Raw genomic sequence first — 14,173 nt, forward strand, 5'->3', positions numbered from 1 at the left:
TTTTTTTCTTTTCTTTTTTCTTTACTTTTCTTTTCTTTGTCTGAGAGCATCACATTGCTAAGCTTGCCTGCAGCATTTATTCTTGAGTGCTAGACTCAGTCTAGCTTCATTCTAGTTTCCCTTATCTCCCCACTCCATTGTTTTTGATGTGGTTGAGGTCAGAGGGGTAAATATGAGGTTCAAGGAATCAGGACTGGAGAGGAAAACAGTGTGTAACTCCAAGTTCTAGATTCAAGATGAGATCACTCCAAGTGGCCTGGTGGAGCTGTCAAATAATAAAGAGCAGAGCAAGGGGAGTACAGCAGGAAATGTTCACAAATATTTGTTGGAATAGGGTTGCAGATACACTTTTGCATTTGAAGTGTTATAGCCAAAAGGTAAAGAAGGAATTTGAGAACTCTTCTGCAATACCAAACTGATTCCAGAAGGTTTGGAGTTGAAATTTGCCAGGCAGCTTTTGTCAAAGCAGGAAGGACTCGAGGTAAGTCAGAATTTCTAGCTGAGATCTCTCTCGCTGCAAGTTTTTTTATTGTAAAGTGAGCCCTGGAAATGATGACACTGGAACTGGTGGGATATCCCACATCCTGTTTGTGTATAAATCTCCAAATTAACAATTTGCAATGTGTATGTATTACTAACAAATTTCAGCCTTGCAGGTTAACAGGATTTTAAAAGAACAAGGATCTGTGGTGTCTGCGCCATCATAATCAGGTGAGCTTAGAGAGGAGACTGGGACCTGGCTTGTGTCAAATCCATGACCACACCTAAAAATCAGTAGGAATGTTTCCACTCACACAAGAGAGGAGAGGATTTTTACCCTGCAGAACTCAGCAGATGCTTAGGAGGCTTTACCAGGCTTTCTGTTTTGTTGTCTCCATTCCCTCAGCAAAGTGCAACATATGGTTAACTTCCCATCATGGTTGCATCATGGTCTGTTAATGAAGCAGCCATGTAAGATAATTATACTTCCCTCTTCAAACTTCCTGATTTGGCGAGCTCATCTATTGGGAATTCTGGGGCATTGCAGGGGTTTATTTTTCATTTCCTCAGTCCTCATTATCCATGAAAACCTTCACATTTTGATTTGTTTTCATTTGAAAGTCCAATTAAACATTTCAGAATCCGGAAGAACCTTTGAAGACATTCCCCTCCTTTTTTGTTGTTGTTGTTTTTATTGTTCTTGGGGGTTTATTTGGTGGCTTTTTTATTTATTTGCCAGCAAAAGCAAATGTAATGTTTCATTTGGGTGATGCCAGCTGTCCATTGTGAATGCAAACGATGAGCCAGTGGAGCTACACGGCTGCCTTGAACGAATGTGTGAAATAGAAGTTACACATCCTGCAGGTGCCTCTGCTAGGAGAATCTATTCACTCAGAGCACATTTAGCTGATATATTGTACAGCTGGTCAAACAATGCCTTCAGGCTGTCTGAAAGTTTTCACAGGAAATTAAGTGCTTTGGAGTTTGCTGCAAAACATCACTTTACAAAACCAGGGTAGTTTTGATAGTGCTCTTTTTAGACTGCTAATTTCAGTTCTCTGCCTCTTCTATCCAATTTGCCTCTTTTATTCTTTGTTTTAATGAACTATATACAGTAAATTTCTCAGTTGCTTTGTTTTGTTTTTCTTTTCTTTCTTTTACCAGTGAAATTGATTCAGCAATGTGAATTGTTTGGTCTCTGACCCCTGGGGTCTTTACTGTGTGCTACTTGGTGCTCTAATGCTCCGTAGTTTGCAAAGCAATTATTCCCATTCTAATGGGAATTCTAATCTAGTCTAGTTATTTATTCCAAGGATACTTTATAAATCATGACAGTTTAAAAGGCACCAGGACAGCAAATGCTGAGGGGTTCTGCAGCTTTTCATGTGCCTCTCATGGAAAATGTACACACTTAGAGAAAGGCAGGTTAAAGTAGCATAATCTGTTCTTTCCAGCTCCAGTTTCATCAGACTAATTAAAGATGCCTCCAAATCCTTTTGTATTCAAGAAAAAAAAACATGTTCTTAAAAGCCATTGAGCTTCATGTGATTTAAATGCCTGCCTGAAGTTAAACACCTTCTTAAAAGCTTGGAATAAAAGGAAACTTAAGTGCCCGTGTTCCTCACAGCCAAAGCTCTCATGCAGCTTAATTAAGAGGAAGTTTGTTAATTAGAGTAGCACAAAGTACAGACTCTTAGAGACCATGCTGAAGAAAAGAATTACAAAAATAATTAACAAGGTCAAAACTATAAATACCAGAAAACTTCCTCTCCTTCCTCACTCCAATCCTAGGGGCAAGACTCCAGACATTCTCAGGGACTGGAAGAGGAGAAAAGGTTAGTGGGAGAAAGAGGCAGTGACTGCATCAGATTTCTTTGCTTCTGATGTAGGGAGAGTGGACTGCACAGGGAGGGAGTTTTTTAGCATCATCATCCAACATGGGATGCAATGGCGTAAGTTTTCTGTTGGTGTTTTTTGACTGAAGCCTAAAGATTTTTATCAAAAGAGAGCAGTCCTCAAGAGCCCTGATGAACAAAATGAATATTCACATTAAATTTGAAAACATTGATAAACCAGTAAGATGATGTAGGTGAATTCCCACATGACATCAAGTTTGGGGCGCAGTGGTTTTTCTGGGAGTGATTTCAATAACTACAGCAAAAAGGAAATCCATATATTTGCAAGGATTCTAAGGAACTCCGATTATAATTAGTGTGATGAGCTGGGGAGAGGGATTTGGGAAGCAGCACTTAATTCCCAGGGGTGGAAGGGACAGGAGGAAACATCAGCATCTTCCTCTGAAATGGTTCCAGTTCAGTGGGAAAGCCCAGCTTGACCTTGTCTAAACATGAGGACAGAAGATGACATGAGGAAGATCCTCAGTGTCTTATTAGGCACTCAGATCCTTGTAGAAAGGAGAGGTTATGCAAATGAGTATCCTTTTTTTTTTCCTAGACTGCTGACACAAAGCACTGATGAGGTTTGGGGGAGGTATTTTAAATTAGAAACTTGGGAAGAGTTGACAGTTGCAGAAGGGCACTGAGGTCACCCAAAGACATCTGGTAGGACTGTCAGTCAGGAACACAGTGCAATTTTGCCAAGTGTAGGGTAGGATAGAAAACTGAGCGGCATTGGAGAAGGAATAGATGAAGGTCAGGGTTGAATTCTCAAAAAGTAGCAAGGTTATGGATATGAACTACAACAAATTAGGCACAGGGCCAAACGTGCACATTAAAAATGCTGGTATGCACAAATGTTTATGAAAGTTGGAGTAATCTCTGAATTTAAACAAAAACCAAGTCAGCAAAAATTACAGGAGAAAAAAACGTACCTTTTGGGGACAGTTGATTACGTGTCTCTAGCAGACCATGAATATAATCACCTCTGCTTATTTGGGCCTCTGTTTTTAGGATACTTTCTAATTTCATTCTTCCTGCCCTGTGTGTGTCCCCATTTCCTTCCCTCTCTCTCCCCACCCTGGCATTTTCTGTGTTCAGGAGTATTCAGGTATGATTTCTTTTACTTCCCACTATTTGTTGTCACCTCTTTTCCTGACTGCTGACACAGGCTTTGCTGACAGCTTGCTGGTGATTGATGTTGAGAAAATACTTGGAAGTTGCTAGTTGCTAGTGTTTTAAAAGCACAGGGGTATTCTCGCTTTGTTCATTTCTGTACTGACTTCAGTGCCTGGCAGTATTTTCTTACACCAGCTGAAGACTGGCCTGTCCAGGAACAGCTGGTTTGCAAAATGGGGCAGGAAGTGTTTCAAGAACAGACATTTATGAAACACTGAAGGGACAAACCAACCAACCAACCTGCCTCCTGATACAACAGAGGCAGAAAATTAAATCTGAGGAGGTAGAAGAAAAGGCTAAGATCTAAATACTGGGGTATCGTTGTTGAGCAAAATTGTATGTGTTCTTGTTATTTCTTTTTCTCTCTTTCTGCTCGTCCTGAGTCTCTGAAGTAGAGATTAAAACTAAATCAGCATGATCTGAATTGTTCCTCCAGACTAATTAACCTTAGCCCAATGATATAGTTAGTTGTTTACAGCACTGAAATTCTTCACTGTAGAAATGTCTGCAACTGGAGATGGTCCTGACCCAAAAGTGAGGTTCAAGCATTTGTGTGTTTTGGGCAAGCAAAGTATATGGCCCAGCCTCCAGAACTGAATCCTGCCTTTCTTGTGAGCTCAGGTAAGCCTCAGATCCAAATTCAAGGAGAATCTTGAGCATTGTCTGTGTGGTTTAACCCTGACAGCAAAGTACCGTGCAGCTCCCTGCTCACTGTCCCCAGCGGGGCGGGGAGCCCGCACTACACAGCAACAATCAAAGCAGTGTTATCTACATCATTCCCATGCTAAATCCAAAACACAGCACTGCAGCAGCTACAAGGAAGAAAGTTAACTCTCTCCCATCCAAAGCCAGAACATTGTCCCCTCAAAGGGTTATATTTCAAACGCTGAGCTTTGGCAGGTGAGGATGAATTGGATGAGGAACCCAAGCTGACAACAGAGCACTTTGCTTTAATACAGAAACAGCTTGGAAGTCAATCTGGCTGAAACTTTAACATGGCTCCAGTGACATTGCTACCGAAGACTCCTTTGCTAGGCAATCATGCATTGCCACTTCTTAGGGAAGCAGAATTCTTGGTTGCATTGCAAACCTTAATATTCACAAGGATAATGCAAAAAATATAGAATATACTGTGAGTGTGGAATATCTATAAGGACTTGAATGAGGTTGTAAGAGAGATTTCTGTGGAATCTTCACATTGTCAGAACTAATTACTTCCTGTCTGGAGGAATGGTTCTCATCTTTGTTATGGTAGCAATGTTTTGGGCAGTACTGGCATGATACTCTGAAGATGGATTGGATGTTAGTCTGGTAACCCAACATGTCAATTCTAGAAATGGTCTAAATCCTCATGAGCTGCAGGGGTGCTTAGTTCTGTGAGACCACACTTCATTAATCCTCTTTTCAGATTTGTTCCTTTAGTCCAGTGATTCGTGATCCCCCAAGAAGTGTGCAGACCCAGTGGCTCTATTTCCCCTAAAAGGCCTATAAAAAGAGAGAAGCCTGGGCCTGAACTGCAAGGTTCTATAGTTTGGGGAGGAAAAGGTAGGGTAGGCTGATCCTGTTGCTGTTTTGCTCAACACAAAGGTTCAGTTTCCTTGACAAATGATGGACAGTGCCTCCAAAATTGGAACTTTGATCCCAAAGGGGCCCTATGTTATTATAACATAAAGAATGGTTATTAAACTGTCAGAGGGTTAATAGTTTCATCTTAATAATCTTGATAGATGGTACACATTTCACCAGTGCTCCAAAAGCCCACAATGAGCTTTAAAATATTTTACTATTGGCTTGCCCTTCATCTCCCAAGGAAGTCTAAGGAGAACTCTTCCTGCTAATAAATTCTTTATCATAACATAGCTGGTTGTCCCTTTGTAGAAGGGAAATATATCCTTTGCTGTGCAGCCTGATTAATTGGTCTAATTTTATCAGGAAAATTAAATCCTCTTCGTTATCTGGGAAGTTATTTAAAGAAGTCTGAGCAAAACCCCAGCCCGTGAGCCTGATGACTTTATTAACTATTACTTTTTAAGTGAGTTCTGTCTGAAGGATTCCCTTCAACTTTGAGGGCTATTTGTCTTCTGTTCTCAGGATTTCAGGATGACAAATGGGATGTCAGATATGACTTACTGTAAGACCTTATGGGATTCATAGAGGGTAGCTTTTACCCTTAGCTCTAGATGCTCTGTATGAGGCAGCCTGTAAATCTGGCCAATTTTAATGACCAAACTAGGTATCTCAGTGGCTTTACAACAGGCAAAGTAGCTGCACTCTTAACTGAAGCAGTTCTTAAAACATTATTGATCTTTGAGTGAGAAAAAGTAGTAAAATATGTGCATAGAAATATGCATGGGGGTTGATCCCGGTCCTGTGTCTGTAGTACATAAAACAAAGGAGACTCTTGGCAGTTTTAAAACATTATAAACTAATGCTTTACTTCTCTTTGCTTAGACCTGTATCAGAAAAGGAGAATTTCCCCAGATGTGCAAAGCCGAGGAAGATCTTAATCTTTGTATTTTCCAGAACTATTCCATGCTGAATATAACAACCAGACTGAAGGACTCTGCTAATTCACTTTACACTGGCCTCATCCCTGATGGAAAGGGCAACAGCTGGCAGTGAGGTGGGACCACGAAGGGTATAAACCCTCATGCTTTAGATCATAGGCCAATTAACAACAGCCTGTGTTTAGGAAGAGATTTTCCCACAGGTTTATAGGATTGTGAGAGTATATTTGCTGCCCAGGACCGTGTCCAGGTGTCTTCTGAATGTCTCCAAGGCCCGTGAATGCCTCTACAGCCTCTCTGATCAACCTGTGCCAGTGCTTGGTCACCCTCACAGGGAAAAAGTGCTTCCTGATGTTCAGGCAGCACCTCCTGTGTTTCAGCTTGTGCCCTTTTCCTCTTGTTCTGTCACTGGGCACCACTGAGAAGAGCCTGGCTCAGTCTTCTCTGCACCCTCCCTTCAGGGTGGTGGAAACAACGAGTAATAGGATGAGAAGAAATGGCCTCAAGGTGCCCCAGAGGAGTTTAGACTGGATATTAGGAAAAATTTCTTCACCAAAAGGTTTATCAAGCACTGGAACAGGCTGCCCAGGGAAGTGGTTGAGCTGACTTCTCTGGAAGTATTTAAAGGATATGGTTTAGTGGTGTACTCAGCAGTGTTATGTTAAGGGTTGGACTCTAAGATCTTAAAGGTATTTTTTAACCCAAATGATTCTATGATTCAGGTATTTATATACACTGATCAGCTCTCCCCTGAGCCCTCTGCAGCCCAGGACCTTGTCAGCCTTCCTTGCTGCAAGGACATGCTCTGGCTCATGTTCCATGTGTTGTCCACCAGGACCCCCAGGTCATTTTCTGCCAAGCTGCTCTGCAACAGGTCGGCTCCCAGCATAAGCTGCTTGTTCCTTCCCACTTGCAGGGAATTCCTCCCCTGGCACAGGAGGCTGCTCCTTGGTGGTTGATCAGTTCTTTCAACGCTTCACAGAAGGCACTGAAGGATAATTTGCATCTACTAAACCAGAGTAAGTAATGACAGTAATGCAGACAACAGCCCGCTGTTATATATTACACTCTATAAAGTTTGGAGGGAGACATTAAAACATAAGTGAAAGCCTTTTATTGATTGTCCAGGAAGGGGATCTAGAGATTAAAAACTAGCTACAGGAAAGGAAAACAGAAAGCACAAATGCTGCAGAGTTCTGTTCTTGGACACTTTTCCTTTATAGTTCACTGCTTTAAGTTTTAATGCTTCATGATAAATCATATTAAACACTTAATATTTGTATGTAACAACCTGAAATGTATATCTTTATAAGATTAAAAGCATAGTAGAACCTGGAAAAGGCTGTCCATTATATTTATTAATAAGTTTAACATAGGTGCAGTGGTCAGGCATATATGATTTTTATATATATATACTTATATATAATTTATATATGAAATAAACCTGAGGGGAATATGTTGTGGGAATGGCTATGGTGCCATCTTCCCTATCCATAAGAAAGGTGCAATGAAATATCCTAAACCTCACAAAGCACAAAGTCTGGACAAATATTTTATGGTAAAAGACAAAACAAACCCACATGTATTATGCCCTTCACTGTCAACATGATAACTTGTGAGTGTTCTTTTTCCTGCATCTTTCTTCTATTATTATCATCCTGTCTGAGCTAAATGACCTGTGACAGATGAGAAATGCAGTATAGTTCATGGGCAAATATCACACTCAGTATTGGATATATTGTGAGAGTATTGCAACCTGCTATGCTGAAGCTTAACAGAAATGCAAAATAATTTATTTTATTCAGTCTGGAACAAATTTCCAGGTAGTTGATTAAATGAAATGCTGGATGAGACTTCATTGTGTTACACTTTTCTGATTGAAAGATTGGCTTCTGTGACTTTGTACGGAAGATAAGAGCAGTGGGAACATCCTGGTCAAATATGTGATGGCAAATCAGACTCAATGCTGCAACAAACATAGTATAATACTTCTGGCATTCATGCTTCGTTCCCTGAGGGTTTTGGAGATATTTCCAGTTTTGATTTTTGGTATGGAAGTTGGATGCTTGCCTCTCTTAAGCCCAGGTTACAGCAGCATCTTTTTTTGGACTGAATTTAAACCAATATAATGGTCCTGGTGTTGGGACTGGGGCAGGATGAAGTCAATACTTTTAAGGCCCCTTCCAGCTATATATATTCTATAAACATGTTCCACCTTCTGAGCTGGGCACTGATATTAAGTTAGCTTCCAGGTTTTTTATCTCCATGTAAGATACACATTTTGCTCCTTCACAGAACAGAGAACAAGTCCTCCCTTGTGAAGCCACCTTTTATTCCTTTGCAGGACGTTCATCTGGTGGCAACCTGCCATTTTTCAGGAGCACTAGGATGAAACAAAAGTAGTACCCATGAGTTACAGTCCCTGAGTTTTGTAGCCCTTTCTGTATAGTTGAAGTGTAATTTATAGTGAATACTAGGCAAGGCATATTCCTTGGTTAGTGAGTTCTTATTTTTATGTGCTCCTTCCAAACTCATTGTGGGTTAGGCAGATTTTTTTCCTTAAACTGATGCTGTTCTCTCCATGTAAATCCAGCATTAATTCTATGGCTGATATCCCATCTGGCTCTGGGAGGGGTCTCTCTGATGCTGTGATAGAGCTTATTTCATTAAAGGTGGCTGGAACATCAATGCCTTCAGTTCAGTTCTGCCCTCTTCTAATCAATTCATTTAAATAATGTTTAAATTTGAGGACAGGTGAGTGATTTGTTTGAAGTTAATGACAGCCAAATGAAAGGATAAGATAGTTCACAGATAAAGGTGAGTCAATTTCACTCATCTTGTCTATGAACTTGTGACTCAAAGGTGTTTTGTTCTTCAGCTGCTCCTTGAAACATGACCTGGTCCATGAAATTCTTATTAATTGAGTTGGCTGTTGGTTTTTAATTCTGTATCTGATAACTCAGTGACTATTGCTTATTTTTATTTTTTAAAATTTGATCTGCAGAATTAATTGTTATTATCTTGTAGTAGTTGAAGTACATTTCTTGAAGATAATGTAAGATGTGCACTTTCTGCCAAATTTTAGCAGCTTGTTAATGCTAATCCCAAGGACCATCTTGTCTCTGAAAACAACATCAAATTAAAAATTGCTCTTACAAGAAATTCAACAGATCAAGTCAATATTTTGCAAAACAGCTTGGGTTGTCACTGAGCAGAAATGGTTTTCCTTGCCTCAACAGCTAAGCTCAGCTGTGGTTTGCATGGATTTTCAACAGGAAGATATAGATCTTCAGTTCTGGAATGAATGTTCTCTGAATCCCAGTTTCTTTTGACCAGGCCTGTATCTGGTGGCCAGTGCTGTATGACTCAGAGCTCTGTTGGTCAGTAGTTTGTGTAAATTTTAATTTCTGTATGTGAGGAGTTTGTGTGCTAGGGGAGATGAATTCTCTGCTGTGTTGATGTGGACTTCATCCTCCAGTGGTCATCCAACTCAAGGTCCTTTCAGGTGGAAAAATCTTCAGGCATTGGGGTCCATGTACTGACTCTAGAGATAGAGACATTTACTGAGTGTGACATGCAGCCAGGAGTGAGATTTTGTCAGAATTTCTGACATGCCAGAACTTAATTATTTTCTGTCTCATACATGTTGCACTCAGGACCTGAGGGATTCGCTTTTCTACTTTAGGATGGCAGGTTAGGAAATAATAAACTTTAGCCTGTTAGATGGCAAATACATAGGAATTACTAATTATGATGTTGAATAGTGTCTTTGAGAGGTGAACAGCCAAGCTGGCTGATTTAAGGTGCCTTTTGTCAAGGATGAAAACAGTGACATTAAACTGTATTTTTCTGGTATCTGTTAATTCTGGGTTACTGGGGAAATCACAGAATTCCTATTTCAAATTGACTTTGGTGATATGGACAGTGAAATCCATGTTAGCATGATGTCTCTCTCAGGCCCAGTGTTGGGCTAATGACAGAGTTGATTTATACAGAATCAATAGCTTTAGATAAAAGTAAATGCAAGTAGAGGGGAGTTTTTGGAGAATGTCAGTCAGATTTATGTCTTTTTGATTAAAGACTGCTTTGATATCCACAAAGATATAATAGACTTTTGCAGTGATCTAGGATTTGATGTAATATCATGGTTGCTTGAAGACGGAACGGTCTTTGGATTTGTCAGTGTGACTTTAATTTATTGGGATCTTGCCTAATGTAGAAGTAGTTGTCAGTGGGAAGCCACTACCCCAAACCAGAGTGGCTTTTTGGTGCATTTCAGTATGGTCCATGGCATTCAACACCTGGGAGTAAAAGTACTCTTAAGATTCATGAAACTTGTGACACAAAGGGCATCAAAATGTTGAATGCTGAGGGCAAAGGACAATCTTGCAGATCAAGGTCACTAAGAGGAGCTGGGCTCCACTGCCATAAAAGTCCCATTCGAACAATATGGATTTCAAATCATCACTGATTTAGAAACAATGAACAGCAGTAATAGCCTTGGATTAGGGAATTGTATACTCCCAAATCAAAAAAGGTGAATTTTTTGGCATCAGACAATCTCAAGCCTTCAATGCAAGGTTGTGTCAGAGGCCTACTGAGGTGTGGGCTTTTGGTAAGGAATGAAGGAGTAGGAGGTGATAAAAAAAGGAATTTTATCTGTCTAGTGCATTGGCAAAGACTCTGGTCTTTTTTCCTCTGTTCTTGAAAAACTGTTTTGTGATACAGTGTTAAAAACTACAGCCAGTGTAGAAAACAGGCTCCAAAATTATCCAGAGACTGGAGGGGACTTAGCAATAAGAAGTGCAAAACCAGTTCAGTCTGTGTAGGTCTCAAAAAGATGGCAATGCGGTGATTTGATTGCAAAATGTGGGTGCCTTTGACAAGAGAAATCAATGGGTAGTAATGAGCCCTTCAAATGAGCACAGGAAGACACAACAGGTCAGTCACTGGAAGTTGATGCCAGACAAACTCAAATGAGACACAGTTTTAACTATGCAGAGCACAAGCTCCCAAAAGAAATGTTTGGTTTCTGAGTTGCTGGGTTTTTTTGAAATCGAGACTGAGTCCCTCTATGAATGGCATCCTTTAGCTGTACAGAAGTTACTGGGCTTTTTTCTTTGGTAACTGGGTAAAATGTAGTAGTGTGGCACACAGGAGGTCATTCAAGATGATTGTAAGGGTCTTGTCTACATTTAAGCCCTATGAATAAATGTTTAAGTAAAGCCCAGCTCCTTCATTTTGTGTAGTCCAACAGGCTGTTTGTATTTCATTTTATTCTCTGGTACAAGACTTACTTTCAGCATCCAATGTATGCATGGATTGAGGAGAGGTGGCTCTGCACTTGGGCATCCCTGAACCAGGGTTTGATTTTGTGGTTTGTGTTTGTGGCCTGTGTTTGTGGTCCGGCCAGCCTGGCCTGGGAGCACTCAGGGACTGCCTTGTGCCCATCAGATTTTGTAACACACAGTCCCATGCAGCCCAACCCCCTGTGTTTGGAGCATCAGCTTTTCCAGATTTTAATCACTCTCCTTAGCCTTGACCAGACGAAGGAGCCGAAAGTGCCTCTCAGCCCTGCTGCAAGGCCGTGAAATTGTGTTAAGCGCCGCTTGTGAAAATGACTGGATCTGCTATTTTAGTCTGAGTGCCTCCATGTTTTTTGAAATTGTAATTTTCCTGTGCTGCTGTGTGTAAAGGTGACCCCTGTGTGCTGGGCCCCGGGCAGTTTGCTGCAGACAGCTCATCAGCGTGATTCATTTGGCGGGGTACTCAGTCAGCACCTCCTCGGCAGCAGCCGAGCAGGATGGAGCTCGTCTCTGATATGCCGGGATATAAAGGCACCTACTAGAGATGCAGAACTCTCTGGAGATGCATTAGGGTTTGATTTTTGTGGCAGCAACACATTTACCAGGGGCACAAAGATTATAGCCCCTCATTCAGCCTGGTAGCAGCCGTGCAGGGAAAGGCAGGGCAGCGTCACCTGAGGAGCCCTGAGCTCCTGCTGGAGAGGGAGGGCTGAGTGATGCATTCCTGCAGTCACTGCTCTTCCTGTCTCACTTTCACCTCGTTTAAAATTGTCCAAAATTGCGGAACAGAACCAAGAGTGGTTTGTTGCTGCCTGTGGCCACATGATGGCACAAATCAGACAAAAGAGCATCCATGTATGATCATAGCATCAAGAGGAGTTGAGGCTCTGGTGGTCAGGGCTGATCCCTCCTTGCTGCTGTTTTGATCCACAAGTGACCATGATAACAGTGAGGGACAGTGGTGGTATTTCAGACACAAGCTTAAAAAATAAACACTGAAAAAAAATTAGAAGAACAAAACCTGTCTGAAGCAGGAGCAAAAAGCATCTCTGGCAAAAAAATAAAGTTGGCCTTTAAAAAGGGCTGGTTGGAAGAAAACTTTTGTTTCTCTGATTTGTTTTGGGTTTCTCTTCAAAGGATCAGTAAACCTGTAGGAATCAAGAAACTCTTGTTATTTCTCTTCTAAATCCTGAAAACATAATGTGTTTTATTTTCATTGTGAGATGTGTAGTGGGGAGACTTTTATACATATATATAAATGGTCTGGTAGTAAATAATGTTCTTTGCCTCCTCAGTGATCAAGATGATGCCTGGTGAAACCATCTAAGTGTGCTATAAGATCAAAGTGATCTGGTGTGTTACCACTAAGTCAAATAGTCATTAACAAAAATCAGCCTCAGAAGTTATTATGACATTTATGCTTTGTTTATTACAACTTCAGTAGTGTTAATCCCTGCATCCTGCATTTATTTCCACTATCTATAATTACTAACAAAACAGCGAAACCTTGTTAGTATCATAGCTCTCACTAGTTAATATCCTTTTTTTTAAAGAATAATTTGCATAAAAGAGAATTCCCAGTTGAATAGAAAATGTGGAAGTATATTCCATATTAATTCTAATGATACTGCTAAAGAGAAGTAGCCTGCCTACACAGCAATGCTGCATAAACACATGCAGCATTTGAATTAAAGACCAAACATCCATGGGGATGTAGGAAGTAAATGCAGAAGCTCTAGAAATCCCTGCAGCCTTTTAGAGTTTACTCTGATGCAAACACTAAGGAAAATAAAAGGAAAACAGTTGTCAGGATATTTGCAGTACTGACTCCAAAGCAACTCCTTTTTCCGAAAGGGACTCCTTTTTCCATTCAGAGTTTCTGTGTAGTAAGTGGTACCTGGATGGAAAAAAAAGATAAGGAAGGACACATGAATCTGAAGAAAGATTTAGATGGAGATTTTCAAAGTTAGGTTAACTGCTGAGAGTTGATTATCTTGCTACTGTTGTTCTCCACCTTCCCTCATCACCCAATAGCTTTACAACCCTTTCCCTAAATGTGTGCCTCAGCAGAAATATTGAACTCCTTCACTTCCAGTTCACTCCTTGCAGTGGAGAGGAAGGATGATATCCCCAGCACCACTGCCTGTCTTGGGCAGGCTTGGATTCCCTGTTGCCATCAGAAACATGCAAAGGTTGTGTGTAGCTCTCAGGAGAAGTCTCTCGGGCTACTTTGAAAGATTATTCTGCCGTTTTCAAGAATAATTTTGTGGGTTCTAGACTTCTGGTTCTAGACATAAAGTCAGCAAAATTAAAGGCAAAATAAAAAAGGAAAAAGAGAAAAGGAAAACTTGCACCCCTAAGCCCTCAGGAAGGTCCTCAACCATAAGACATAGTGCAGCCACATCCCTGAATGGAATATGAAAATTCCCAAGCATGAAGGAAGCATTTGACATCTTTGTTAGTAAACAAACAGAGCGCAGTTGCAATTCTTGTGACGCAGCAACAGCACAGCGTGTTCTGCCTCCCTCTCTCCCCCTCTCCTTGCCCTTTTCTCTGCTCTCCTCCTGCTGCCCCCATTGCTGGCAAACATTCCAGAGGTCAGTGACAATAGCCATGTCTCTTTCAAGCTGAGTGCATCAGTCAGGCATTGAGAGGGCTGTTTTCCTGCCCGTGGGTACCCCAGCACGCAATGGGGAAGATGCAGGTGTTCAGGGACTGCTGAGTGCTCAGCTGCTGCTCTTTCCTAAGTGAAGGTAACTGGTGAGAAAGCACAGCATTTAGAAATAAAAGAAAATATTTTTCTATG

General features: G+C 41.0%; 1 long non-coding RNA gene across 1 annotated transcript; it reads left to right on the forward strand.

Moving 5' to 3' along the window:
- The first annotated feature begins 21 nt into the window (after positions 1-21).
- On the forward strand, positions 22-12,720 carry LOC116437696. Its single transcript, XR_004237417.1, has 3 exons — positions 22-6,177; positions 6,978-7,080; positions 12,663-12,720. It is a non-coding gene; the product is annotated as an uncharacterized LOC116437696 (long non-coding RNA).
- The last annotated feature ends 1,453 nt before the right edge of the window (positions 12,721-14,173 follow it).

Source organism: Corvus moneduloides, chromosome 2 (assembly GCF_009650955.1).
Source record: "Corvus moneduloides isolate bCorMon1 chromosome 2, bCorMon1.pri, whole genome shotgun sequence".
NCBI classification, from domain to species: Eukaryota; Metazoa; Chordata; class Aves; order Passeriformes; family Corvidae; genus Corvus; species Corvus moneduloides.